We start from the raw sequence: 12,201 nt of genomic DNA, 5'->3' as shown, positions 1-12,201 counted from the left end.
GAGTTATCCTCAGTGATTACAGAGAGGTTGGTCCCTCCTGTGAGGGAACCAGCATCTCTGACTATTACTTTTGGAGTCAGGGCTTGAGAGGCCCTGTCCTCCCTAGATAGGACTGGTAGGGGGGAATCACCCTCCAAGTCACTATACTCATCCTCTGTGTTGCCATCCTCAGAGGGGTTGGCTCTTTCAAACTCTGCCAACAGCTCCTGGAGCTGTAGTTTGGAAGGTCTGGAGCCCATTGCTATTTTCTTTAGCTTACAGAGTGACCTTAGCTCTCTCATCTGTAGATGGAGGTAAGGTGTGGTGTCGAGTTCCACCACATTCATATCTGTGCTAGACATTATGCTTCTAAAAGTTGGAATACTTTTTAAGAAACTAAAACTGGTTCTAGAATCTAATTCAAACTTTTACCAAACTTTTAAACTCTAAAAGAAATGCTAACAAGGACTAACACAAGGCCCTAGCAGGACTTTAAAGAATTTACAAAAAAATTTCAAATTGCAAAAAATCTATTTCTAATGACAATTTTTGGAATTTGTCGTGTGATCAGGTATTGGCTGAGTAGTCCAGCAAATGCAAAGTCTTGTACCCCACCGCTGATCCACCAATGTAGGAAGTTGGCTCTGTATGTGCTATTTCAAAGTAAGGAATAGCATGCACAGAGTCCAAGGGTTCCCCTTAGAGGTAAGATAGTGGCAAAAAGAGATAATACTAATGCTCTATTTTGTGGTAGTGTGGTCGAGCAGTAGGCTTATCAAAGGAGTATTGTTAAGCATTTGTTGTACATACACACAGGCAATAAATGAGGAACACACACTCAGAGACAAATCCAGCCAATAGGTTTTGTTATAGAAAAATATCTTTTCTTAGTTTATTTTAAGAACCACAGGTTCAAATTCTACATGTAATATCTCATTTGAAAGGTATTGCAGGTAAGTACTTTAGGAACTTTGAATCATTACATTAGCATGTATACTTTTTACATAAAACACAATAAGCTGTTTTAAAAGTGGACACAGTGGAATTTTCACAGTTCCTGGGGGAGGTAAAGTAATGTTAGTTTTAACAGGTAAGTAAGTCACTTACAGGTTTCAGTTTTTGGTCCAAGGTAGCCCACCGTTGGGGGTTCAGAGCAACCCCAAAGTTATCACACCAGCAGCTCAGGGCCGGTCAGGTGCAAAGGTCAAAGAGGTGCCCAAAACACATAGGCTTCAATGGAGAGAAGGGGTGCCCCGGTTCCAGTCTGCCAGCAGGTAAGTATCCGCGTCTTCGGAGGGCAGACTAGGGGGGTTTTGTAGGGCACCGGGGGGGACACAGGTCAGCACAAAAAGTACACCCTCAGCAGCGCGGGGGCGGCCGGGTGCAGTGTGCAAACACGCGTCGGGTTTGTAATGGTTTTCAATGAGAGATCAAGGGATCTCTTCAGCGTTGCAGGCAGGCAAGGGGGGGGCTCCTCGGGGTAGCCACCACCTGGGCAAGGGAGAGGGCCTCCTGGGGGTCACTCCTGCACAGGAGTTCTGTTCCTTTAGGTGCTGGGGGCTGCGGGTGCAGGGTCTTTTCCAGCCGTCTGGAAATGGAGTTCAGGAAGTCGCGGTCAGGGGGAGCCTCGGGATTCCCTCTGCAGGCGTCGCTGTGGGGGCTTAGGGGGGACAACTTTGGTTACTCACAGTCGTAGAGTCGCCGGAGAGTCCTCCCTGAAGCGTTGTTTCTCCACCAGTCGAGTCGGGGTCGCCGGGTGCAGTGTTGCAAGTCTCACGCTTCTTGCGGGGAGTTGCAGGGGTCTTTAAATCTGCTCCTTGAAACAAAGTTGCAGTTCTTTTGGAACAGTGCCGCTGTCCTCTGGAGTTTCTTGTCTTTTCTTGAAGCAGGGCAGTCCTCAGAGGATTCAGAGGTCGCTGGTCCCTTGGAAAGCGTCACTGGAGCAGGTTTCTTTTGGAAGGCAGGAGACAGGCCGGTAGGACTGGGGCCAAAGCAGTTGGTGTCTTCTGTTCTTCCTCTGCAGGGGTTTTTCAGCTCAGCAGTCTTCTTCTTCAGGTAAGTTGCAGGAATCTAAATTCTTAGGTTCAGGGAAGCCCTTAAATACTAAATTTAAGGGCGTGTTTAGGTCTGGAGGGTTAGTAGCCAATGGCTACTAGCCCTGAGGGTGAGTACACCCTCTTTGTGCCTCCTCCCAAGGGGAGGGAGTCACATCCCTAATCCTACTGGGGGAATCCTCCATCTGCAAGATGGAGGATTTCTAAAAGTTAGAGTCACCTCAGCTCAGGACACCTTAGGGGCTGTCCTGACTGGCCAGTGACTCCTCCTTGTTGTTTTCTTTGTTTCCTCCGGCCTTGCCGCCAAAAGTGGGGGCCATGGCCAGAGGGGGCGGGCAACTCCACTAGCTGGAGTGTCCTGCGGTGCTGTGACAAAGGGGTGAGCCTTTGTGGCTCACCGCCAGGTGTTACAGCCCCTGTCTGGGGGAGGTGTTAGCATCTCCACCCAGTGCAGGCTTTGTTACTGGCCTCAGAGTGACAAAGGCACTCTCCCCATGGGGCCAGCAACATGTCTCTAGTGTGGCAGGCTGCTGGAACCAGTCAGCCTACACAGATAGTTGGTTAAGGTTTCAGGGGGCACCTCTAAGGTGCCCTCTGGGGTGTAGTTTACAATAAAATGTACACTGGCATCAGTGTGCATTTGTTGTGCTGAGAAGTTTGATACAAAACTTCCCAGTTTTCAGTGTAGCCATTATGGTGCTGTGGAGTTTGTGTAAAACAGACTCCCAGACCATATACTCTTACGGCTACCCTGCACTTACAATGTCTAAGGTATTGCTTAGACACTGTAGGGGCACAGTGCTCATGCACTGGTGCCCTCACCTATGGTATAGTGCACCCTGCCTTAGGGCTGTAAGGCCCACTAGAGGGGTGACTTATCTATACCTGCATAGGCAGTGAGAGGCTGGCATGGCACCCTGAGGGGAGTGCCATGTCGACTTACTTGTTTTGTTCTCACCAGCACACACAAGCTGGCAAGCAGTGTGTCTGTGCTGAGTGAGGGGTCTCCAGGGTGGCATAAGACATGCTGCAGCCCTTAGAGACCTTCCTTGGCATCAGGGCCCTTGGTACCAGGGGTACCACTTACAAGGGACTTATCTGGATGCCAGGGTGTGCCAATTGGGAAATCAAAAGTACAGGTTAGGGAAATAACACTGGTGCTGGGGTCTGGTTAGCAGGCCTCAGCACACTTTCAATTCAAAACATAGCATCAGCAAAGGCAAAAAGTCAGGGGGTAACCATGCCAAGGAGGCATTTCCTTACAATAATCAAATGCTACTAGTGGGCCTGCAGCACTGATTGGGCCACTCACATGAGTAGCCCTGTAAACATGTCTCAGACCTGACACTGCAGTGTCTGTGTGCAGCTTTAAACTGCCATTTAAACCTGGCAAGTGCACCCACTTGCCAGTACCAAACCTTCCCTTTCACTACATGTAAGAGACCCCTAAAGTTGGCCCAAGGCAGCACAGGGGGCGTGTGCAGTGTGTTTAAAAGGCAGGACATGTACTGGTGTGTTTTACATGTCCTGAAAGTGAAATACTGCTAACTTTGGTATTCACTATTGCAAGGCCTCTCTCCCCCTTAAGGTAACAAATGGGACTGCTTTGAAATATCTTTTGAGTGTAATTTCCCATTGGGAGCAGATAGAGCTTTGGAGTCTAGGATATCTGAACTCACAATTTTAAAAGGCATCGTCTGGTGAAGTTGTTCTTTGAACTGTAAGTTTGAAAATGCCACTTTTATAAAGTGGGCATTTTCTTGCTTAACCATTCTCTGGCTGCCTGCTGAATATTCGTCTGGGTCAGAGTGACAGTTCGGCTGTTTGTGCATTCACCTTAGACAGTCACACAATGGAAGGTGAGGGGTGTCCTGCATATCCTGATAGCCCATCACCAGGCTGATGTGTCTTCCTGAGTTGAAGTGGTGGGAGGAGCTGACACTTGCACCTGAATAGGGCTGTGCCTGTCCTCATACAAAGCAGTCTACAACCACCCGCAGTGTGTCTGGGGCCAGGGCAGGGAAAGGCAGGGTCTTGTGCACTAAAAAGACTTCTCTTTGAAGTTTGCCCACTTCAAAGACAGAAATGGCTATACTGTTCCTCTGACACCACATAGTTAGAACACTTCTGGACTAAGGACATTCTGCCAGGAAAAAGAGCTGGATGCTGTAAGGGGACTGCCACTCTGTTTGTTGCTTTGTTGTGCTGGCTTCCTGCTTGCTGCTTCTGTACTGGGAGTGAAAGGACTGGACTTTGCTTTCTACATCCTCCGTTCCAAGGTTCTCCAAGGGGTTAAACTGAACTTACCTCCAATTAGGAAGTCTCAGGGCTATCAAAGACTTCATTTGCCAGTACCTGGGCTCTCTTGCTGAGAGTCTTGACTTGCAAAGGGGTTCCAAATCCAGTTCCTGGGCCCTTGGAAGAACTCTCTGGTGAAACTAAGAAGAAATTAAGTACCTTGACTCAAGAGCGACTTAGGAACTGGTGCTGCTCTTTGACTCTGCGCGCTGCCTGCACCAGAGCCGTGGTCCCCACTGACGAACGTGACCTGCAACAGAGGCTAGATATTGCTGCAGGGCCTCTGAAGTCGCACCACAGCGTGAATCCAGAGTGCTGTGTCCACGATAGCCCCATGGTGTAATTGCGACACTATGAAGTCAATGCCTCACTTCTTGACCTGCTGGATTCATCAACCCCACTGGTATGTAAGGAGCCAACATCATGCAACCGACACCACCTCATCTCCCCTGCAGCCATAAGGAACCAACGCCTTATCTCCACTGCCTAGTAGTAAGGAAAGGTTGCCTCAACCCCTGGTACCATTAAGGAACCAATGCCGCACAGGCTCCAGCCACCCTTCAACCTCCTGACTCCATGCAATGTCCTTGTTTCCTCATAATTTTCCAAGGTACTGTACCTGGGGTCCGCACTCCCTCGCAAGTGACATCGGACTGTTGGGAACGAATCTGACAAGACGCTGTGATAGCCCCAGTTGGTTCTATTGTGTTTCTAAGTGCTATACTAAGATTTAATGTTTGAAAATTCATATCTTTACTTGTGTATGTTGGAGTTTTGTCATTTTGGTTTTGTTTTACTGAGATAAATATTGGTTATTTGTCTAAATTGCGTGGAATACTTTTGTGGTGTTTTCACTGTGTTTACCATCTGAGATAAGCCAAACTGCTCATGCCAAGCTACCAAGGGGGTGAGCAGGGGTTATCCTAGCTGTGTGATTCCCTTAACCTGACTAGAGTGAGTGTCCCTACATGGACAGGGTGCACACCACTGCCATCTGGAGACCCCATTTCTAACATTGACCTAGAAACCATAGATGCTAACATGGTATTCACTTTTGACATTTGAGGGAACTGTTCATCAAAGTCTCTAATAAGGCATTTCTTATTAAGAAAACATTGAATAGATTGTTTGTTCGGATCCTTCCATTCTTTGGTGAGCATTATTTTAATGTAATTGTGCAGGAATAAGCCATTCTCCTTCCACGTCACTCGATTGGACATACAACCCATCCTCTTGTCTGGGTGTCTCCTCAAAACCCAAAATCTCTTGAATATGCTTTAACAGGTCTTTCAGTTGTGGGCTTTGAATATATTTGCCCCTTTGACCAGAATCCTGATCAGCATCATGATCAAGTTTTGAATTCTCGGTTAAGGGATCAGCCAAAGTGGAACTCAACAGCCTCCTTTTTAAGGCCTGAAGCTGAGCATGGGAAATCTGTACAACATCTTCGCCTTCTTCAGGTTGTTCCACAATCTGCTCAACAAAATGCTCGTTATTAGCCTTTTTGGCCTCCATATTGGAAAACAGGTAAACAATGCACTAGGACGCATGCTTCCTGTTCATATACTATTGCTGAGTAACCGGATCTCGTTCTTGTGAGATTTTGGCACCTGACAAATATTCAGCCTGCTGGAGCCAGCTCCACACCCATGGTGCACTCACAGCAATTGGGGATACAGCACTACACAGCTCCCCACTGGCCCAAGCTCCAAAGCCAGAATCGCTCCTCACCCCAGCACATTGACGGGAGGTGCGCCACAAGAACAGTGCAAACGAGTTTCTCATGTCCTGTATCAAAGAACAAAACAAGTAAGAAACATAACATTGCTGTATGCATATCCAAACAACTGCGGCTTACCTCTTCTCCGAGGACAGAGAAAACACAGGACGGGTGGAAGGGAGCTGTTTATACTAGTAATATAAATGGTAGAAGTCTGCATGCAGACAGGGTCTTTGCCCCAGGGTGTGGTATACACCTCTGTCAGAGGCAGAGTTGCCTCACTGTTTAAGTCTGAGATGAGTTGGATGAAGTTGTGGGGGTAATAGAAATAATCCCTCTTGTGAACGCTTCCATTATAGAAAGATTGATGGGGCAAGTAAAACCCCACAGCCTAGACTGAAAGCAACTCACCTATGAAATGGCAACATAGAGTGGCGATCCTGGGGTTGGATCATTGGGAGAGGGCATGGACCATTTCTTCTCAGTCAGTTAGGTCAGTCCAGGACTGCCCTAGGACCAAACAGATGATTGATACAACACAGATCTCATTGGCCTATTGAGCCAGACTGAAGTTCTCCTATGGTTAGACATTTGACCAAACCAAGTCATATCTGCAAGTTATGCATACTTGACACTGCTTGCAACACTCCCTGGCATTAAGCACGCCAGAGTGAAACATGTCAACTAACTTTTGGAGTACATTAAAGAACACATTTAATCAAATAAGTGTTAAGTCTATACAATCACTGTATCTGGTCCAATTTTCTGAGCAGAGAGGTCATTTCCATAAAAGACTGCAGCCCTTCATCGCAACAAATATTTCACTATTAACAAAAAATAGAGGGGGTGTTCCTGGAAGGAACCATCTTAAGACCTCATATATTGGGGTTCTGATTATCCAGGACACTCCTGCTGGATTGACGCCCTTCGAGCTGTCCCCATGGTCCTGCAGTCCCAGTCCTTCTAGTTAGGCACCTAAAACCAGCCACTGCTTAAGAGGCCTTTAAGCTGAGTCATTATAAAGCTTTACCATCTTCATTTTAGATCATTCAGTATGGTTGATATCCGTTCCTACATCTAAAACCCTATGAATCTCTGTGCTGACATTGTCTGATGCATAGCATTCCGAGGTTACGTTCTGTGGCTTGTAGAGCTATACAAAAACAATAAATATTCAAGAGTTCTGTTAAACCAAAAGCCTATAAATTCATAGACAATTTATTTATACAAAGGCTCAGTTTAAATCGGGGCTGTAGTTTTACAAGGATTATAATTTAGCAGGAACCAAATGGTCTAGGGCTCTAGTTATGGCAAGACTCTGAGTATGTCCGGGCTTTCATCTTTCCCTGACTGGGGATGTACCAAGAGTTCTCACACCACGGTCCCTGATAATTCAAGGTGTCTGATTCTGCCATCCTACCACAGCTTTTAAGGGAGGACCTCCAAGCTGAGAACTATGATTTGCTTTGACATGAAAAACACTATGACAGTTGAGCACGTTGATGTCTGTGAACATCCTTAGCTAACGGCTATGTGCAAAGTACTGCGCATGAGATCATTATTTAGCGTTCAGAGGCAGCTAGCCTACTGTCAGTGGCCACTGAGTAGGACGTACAGTAGTCCCTCCCCTGCAAAGCCTCACACTCTGACATCAGTGCATAGTAAAGCTTGTGTTTCTTCATCGAGTTGCAGTACACATCTTTCTATCTTTGGAGTTTTAACTTTATCAGTAGCCCCTGTGCCATTCATTGAGGGTATTTTTATGAATGCCTAGCTTTTCTGCCAAAATATCCCTCTTTTCACCATCTTATGTTAGAACAGGTGCCTTCTTTAGTATTGGGAGTCACCAACTTAAGAGTTGCAGTGAGTTAATGTGTTTTGTTTCTGCCATGTTCCCCTACAGGTTAATAGGAATGTAACTAACAGTGGTGCAACAGGTGCAATGACACCAGGACCCTGGAGTCTGAGAAGCTTACAGCCCCCCAATTAAGGCCATCTTTTACTACTCACTACAGTGGCTTAACGCAAAATGATGCCCACCCCACCCTCCACCGCAGACTGTGATGAGGGACCCCGGTGTCTCCCAGATCGTACAGGCATTCATTGGTCTTGGGCACCATGGGAGCCCCCTGAACAGTTGGGCCTCTCCCCCATGCTGCAGAGGGCTGCTCATGAAAGCGGGGTCGCTCTCTCTAGCGTTTAACTATTTATTTTCCATGCCACTGCACGCATTGTGCAAGGGGTGCAATGGCATGGCTGAGAGAGTGAAGGAGCTCCCTATAAAACAAGAAACATCCACCCCCTCTCGCCGCGGGGGCCTCTGTAACACCCCTGACTCATTAGCCCACATTGTCCCACTTTAGTTGCTTGCTTCGGAGGCCATGGATACCTGTCAATGCTAATGCGGATTAACTAAATTAATGCCTTAAATGAGTTCACCTACGCCTAATTATAAAACACAAATGCCATTCTTTATAACGTTCTAATGCAAGAGGTATGACTCCAATACCACTTGACTAATTTCAGAAAATATAAAGAGAGAGTACCTGAAGCGCCGAGCTCTTCTCAACCAGGAGTGAAATGAGCCGCCTCCTACACGTTCTTCCCTTATATACACTACGAGGAAGTAAATAGACTGTAGCGCGGCTTCCGTTTTGACAACAAGGAAGGTACGTGGACAGCTTGAATGCAACCGTATCGGATTGCGAAACTTCGTCCTGCATGCACCTACAAGAGTCACGTGGTGCGCACAACCATCCTGTCAGACAATAAGTGGAAAGTGTCATTAAACTGTAAAATAATGATGTTGGGAGCACGAGACCAGTTGTTTTGAATGTCATCATCGTCCTGTCATTCTTGTTCGACTTTCAGCTACACCCTGCTGCGCAGCTAATTTTAGTCTTATTTGCATATTCGAATTTAGTGCAATCGGTATTGCCTTACTCATCTTTTGTTTTTTTACACTGAGGTTACCCTTTCATAAATGTGCTTTAGGAACGGAGAAAATGTACTTCTTTATTTATTGCTCGCAGTGGTATCTGTCATCGTTGATACGTAAATAAATAAAATAAGTACATTAGCCCTCTTGTCATTCAGCAGGTAAACATTTGTGTAGTGATGCATGCATACACATTATCAAGGAGGCGCAATAGGATTTGCAAGCATGCAATATAACATAATGCAATGCAATTAACAGACCACATTACAATGCAGCCACGTTACAAACCAAGTTATAAAAAAAGGTAATCTTTGTTTTCTAAATTACGCTATACTCAATTCCATCAAGTGGAGCGATATTCGCAAGTCATGGTCCCTAGCCCCACTATGATAGGATTATGAGGGAACTTTGTCTTAACTGTCAGTGTGTGCAGAACAGACTTTTGGATGTTCTGCACTCAACCCCAGCCAGATTAGCTCATACTCGGCATCTCCTAGTGCAGTGGTCTTCAAACTTCTTAATGCCGTGCCCCCCAGTTGAAAAATAGAAATCATTTGGCCCCCCTTCAGAATTTTTCACAATTATTTTATAAAGATGGCAATGTTTTACCATGTCTAGACCTATTTAAACATTGCAGTTAAGTACTGTTATATATTTTTAAATGCAATAAGATGCTTCTGCTTAAAACAAAGGCCTGTTATCTGTAATGCTTCTATTGGCCAGAGTCTGGCGCCCCCCTGAGATCACTTGAGGCCCCCATAGGGGGGCCCACCCCCCAGTTTGAAGACCTCTGTTCTAGTGTTTTACCTGTTTAGGAACTGGATTACCTTTCTTCCCTCACCCAGATGAGGAGTCAGTTAGGAACATCTGCCTCTGCTTGTTTATTTGTGTGTTTATATTCCGTGCATTCAAACTGCCATTCAATCCTACCAAAAGACTCCTAGTGGTTTCCATATTGAGTAGACTAGACAGGAAGATTACTGGGTATTATTATGTGTTTCATACTATGCACAGGGGGACACAGAATCCCACCATCAGCCCTACTAGTTCTGAAAGACATTCAAGATGTATTGGATAATAGGAACAGGTACACGTGTCTCCTGCATGCTTCTACTCTCACCAGCTGCATCTTTCGCTTCAGATATACTAGTTCGGTAGTGTTCATAGCTCTCAGAGCATACACCAAGGAGGAAAAACATGAACATTTTCAAAGGGAAAGTCAAAATAGTCTTGTGGTTCATAATAACATTCCTTCCTTCCCTCTTTTCAGGAGTACCACATCGGTAATGAGGTACCCTTGATACCTTATTTAAAACATCCAGTCTGGTGACTGGTTGCTCCCCAGAACTCACCCAGTACAAAGGGTAGTGAAATGTCCTTGGGTGTGGAGGAGTAAGCCTCGAGCTCCTCTTCTGTTCTGGTGTCCCAGCATTTACTGGGACACCAGCACAGGCTCCCCAGCAATCATGCTAAACCTAGCATGAGAGCAGTGCCAGGATTGGTCTATGTGGCTTGGACTGCCTCTCAGGCACAGACCTGGGCTCTTTGCAGTTCTCCAGCCCAGCTGTTCAACACAGCCGGGTTGAAGAAACCTAAGAGCGCATGTGTGTTTGGCCGGCTGTCTAAGTCCGGCCAAACACACATGCACACTTAGGTGCACTCTCTCCTCCTTCCTCTTCCATTCTCCCCCCTCCCATGACCCAGCCCCTCCCTGAACATTCTGCTGGCTGAGCCAGCAGCTGTAAAATAAAACAATAACTAAATATTGTTTTAACTTACAGCTCCTGGCTCTTAACCGGGGGGGTGACGCATTTTCGCCATTGCAAATGAGCTGCCCCTGTTCTGATTTCAATATTCAGGTCCACACAGTGTGATTCTATGTGAAGGAATTCCTGCATTTTTTATGGGTACATATTAAAGTGCACTCAATCAACATTTCACAGTTCAACTCTAAATCCTAACAGTTAGATGGGATTTAAAGTAGATGGATGTATAGGAGGCTGACTTGCAACTTTGTGTGTTTTCAAAACTGTTCAAGCTTTGTGCAATGCAAAGCTTATCCGGTTCTATTTGAAAAGCAAAACAGCTGGCCACAGGTAAGAATCCTCCCTCCTAGATTGATAATCTCAGGAGGTGGATGTCCAGCCTTCACACTCAAAACATTTTGCAGGAAGATGTCCTACCATCACCATTCAACATCACGAAATCATCACACTTGAAGGCCAGAAAGGATAAACCTTACCTCAAGTAAATTTAGGAAACTTCATCTGCTTCATAGAGTTTCCTAATTCTGACCAATTTAGTAAATGAAGTTTTAATTTAACTCACCACTAATTTAAAGTAACTTTACAGAGAGCTTGGAGCACATCCATCAAAAACATTTTAAGAAACTAGTGACAAACAGTGTGTTCTAAACATTTTAGGAATGTAACAATATTGAAAGCTAAATAGAAATTAAATGTCATTTTACAGAGGAAGGTGGGAAGGTCCTACAATGAATTTTACTATAAGGTTGTGAGAAAAGATGGATAGTTCAATTGCATTTCATCAAAAGCACCAGTTAAAACTGCATGGACTTGAAGCAGGCTCTGACATTGGCATACACACCTCATAGTTACAGGCAGATTGCATGAAAGGTGGTGTGCAAAAGGAGACTTTTGTTAGACTTCGACCAGCAAAACAGTTAGGAATAGTATAGGTGATTGTATGAGCCTGGGATGAGTCCATTTGAGGCCTGGCTGGGGAAACTAGTTCCATCTCCAGTTAGAGGTGCTGTAGATGGGCAGGCAGCCACACTACCTCTTATGTTTTGAGTGGTGGTTTCACAGTTTGCATCAAGGATCCTGCTCTGTGATAACATTTCTGTCTGATGCTGCTTGCAAGGTACCCCTAATTTGGAGGCTATAAAGTCCTTCACTTTCAGAATTATGGACATTCTGTACTTTCATATGCAGTAAACTCCTTGCATAGGACCTTCAAGGTGGCACCCTCTAGGTGGCTAGCATTACTTGGACGAGCATGCATTTTTCTGAGACGTGAATGTAGGAAGTGTGGAAGCCTTACAATAAATACTATAAATTGAAAATATTTACTTGCAGAGAAACTGTTCTGCATTAATTCAGGTACAGATAAAAGTCAGACTTCATGTTATGAAACATTTAAGAGACTGCCATATTTCAATGTGCACTAGAACACCAAATCACCTCCTTAAC

General features: G+C 45.5%; 1 protein-coding gene across 2 annotated transcripts in view; it reads right to left on the bottom strand.

Moving 5' to 3' along the window:
• Window positions 1–8,727, bottom strand: part of DHRS9 (dehydrogenase/reductase 9) — a 93,855-nt gene extending 85,128 nt beyond the window's left edge. The window contains exon 1 of one of the 2 annotated variants that reach the window (XM_069225281.1): window positions 8,598–8,727. The gene's annotated coding sequence lies outside the window, so the exon portion shown is untranslated. The remainder of the gene's footprint in view (window positions 1–8,597) is intronic. The other variant, XM_069225283.1, reaches the window with a different exon arrangement.
• Between the last annotated feature and the right edge of the window lie 3,474 nt (window positions 8,728–12,201).

Source organism: Pleurodeles waltl, chromosome 3_1 (assembly GCF_031143425.1).
Source record: "Pleurodeles waltl isolate 20211129_DDA chromosome 3_1, aPleWal1.hap1.20221129, whole genome shotgun sequence".
Lineage (NCBI taxonomy): Eukaryota > Metazoa > Chordata > Amphibia > Caudata > Salamandridae > Pleurodeles > Pleurodeles waltl.
Note: the sequence above shows the minus strand (reverse complement) of the source record. Positions and strands in the feature narration are given on the sequence as shown.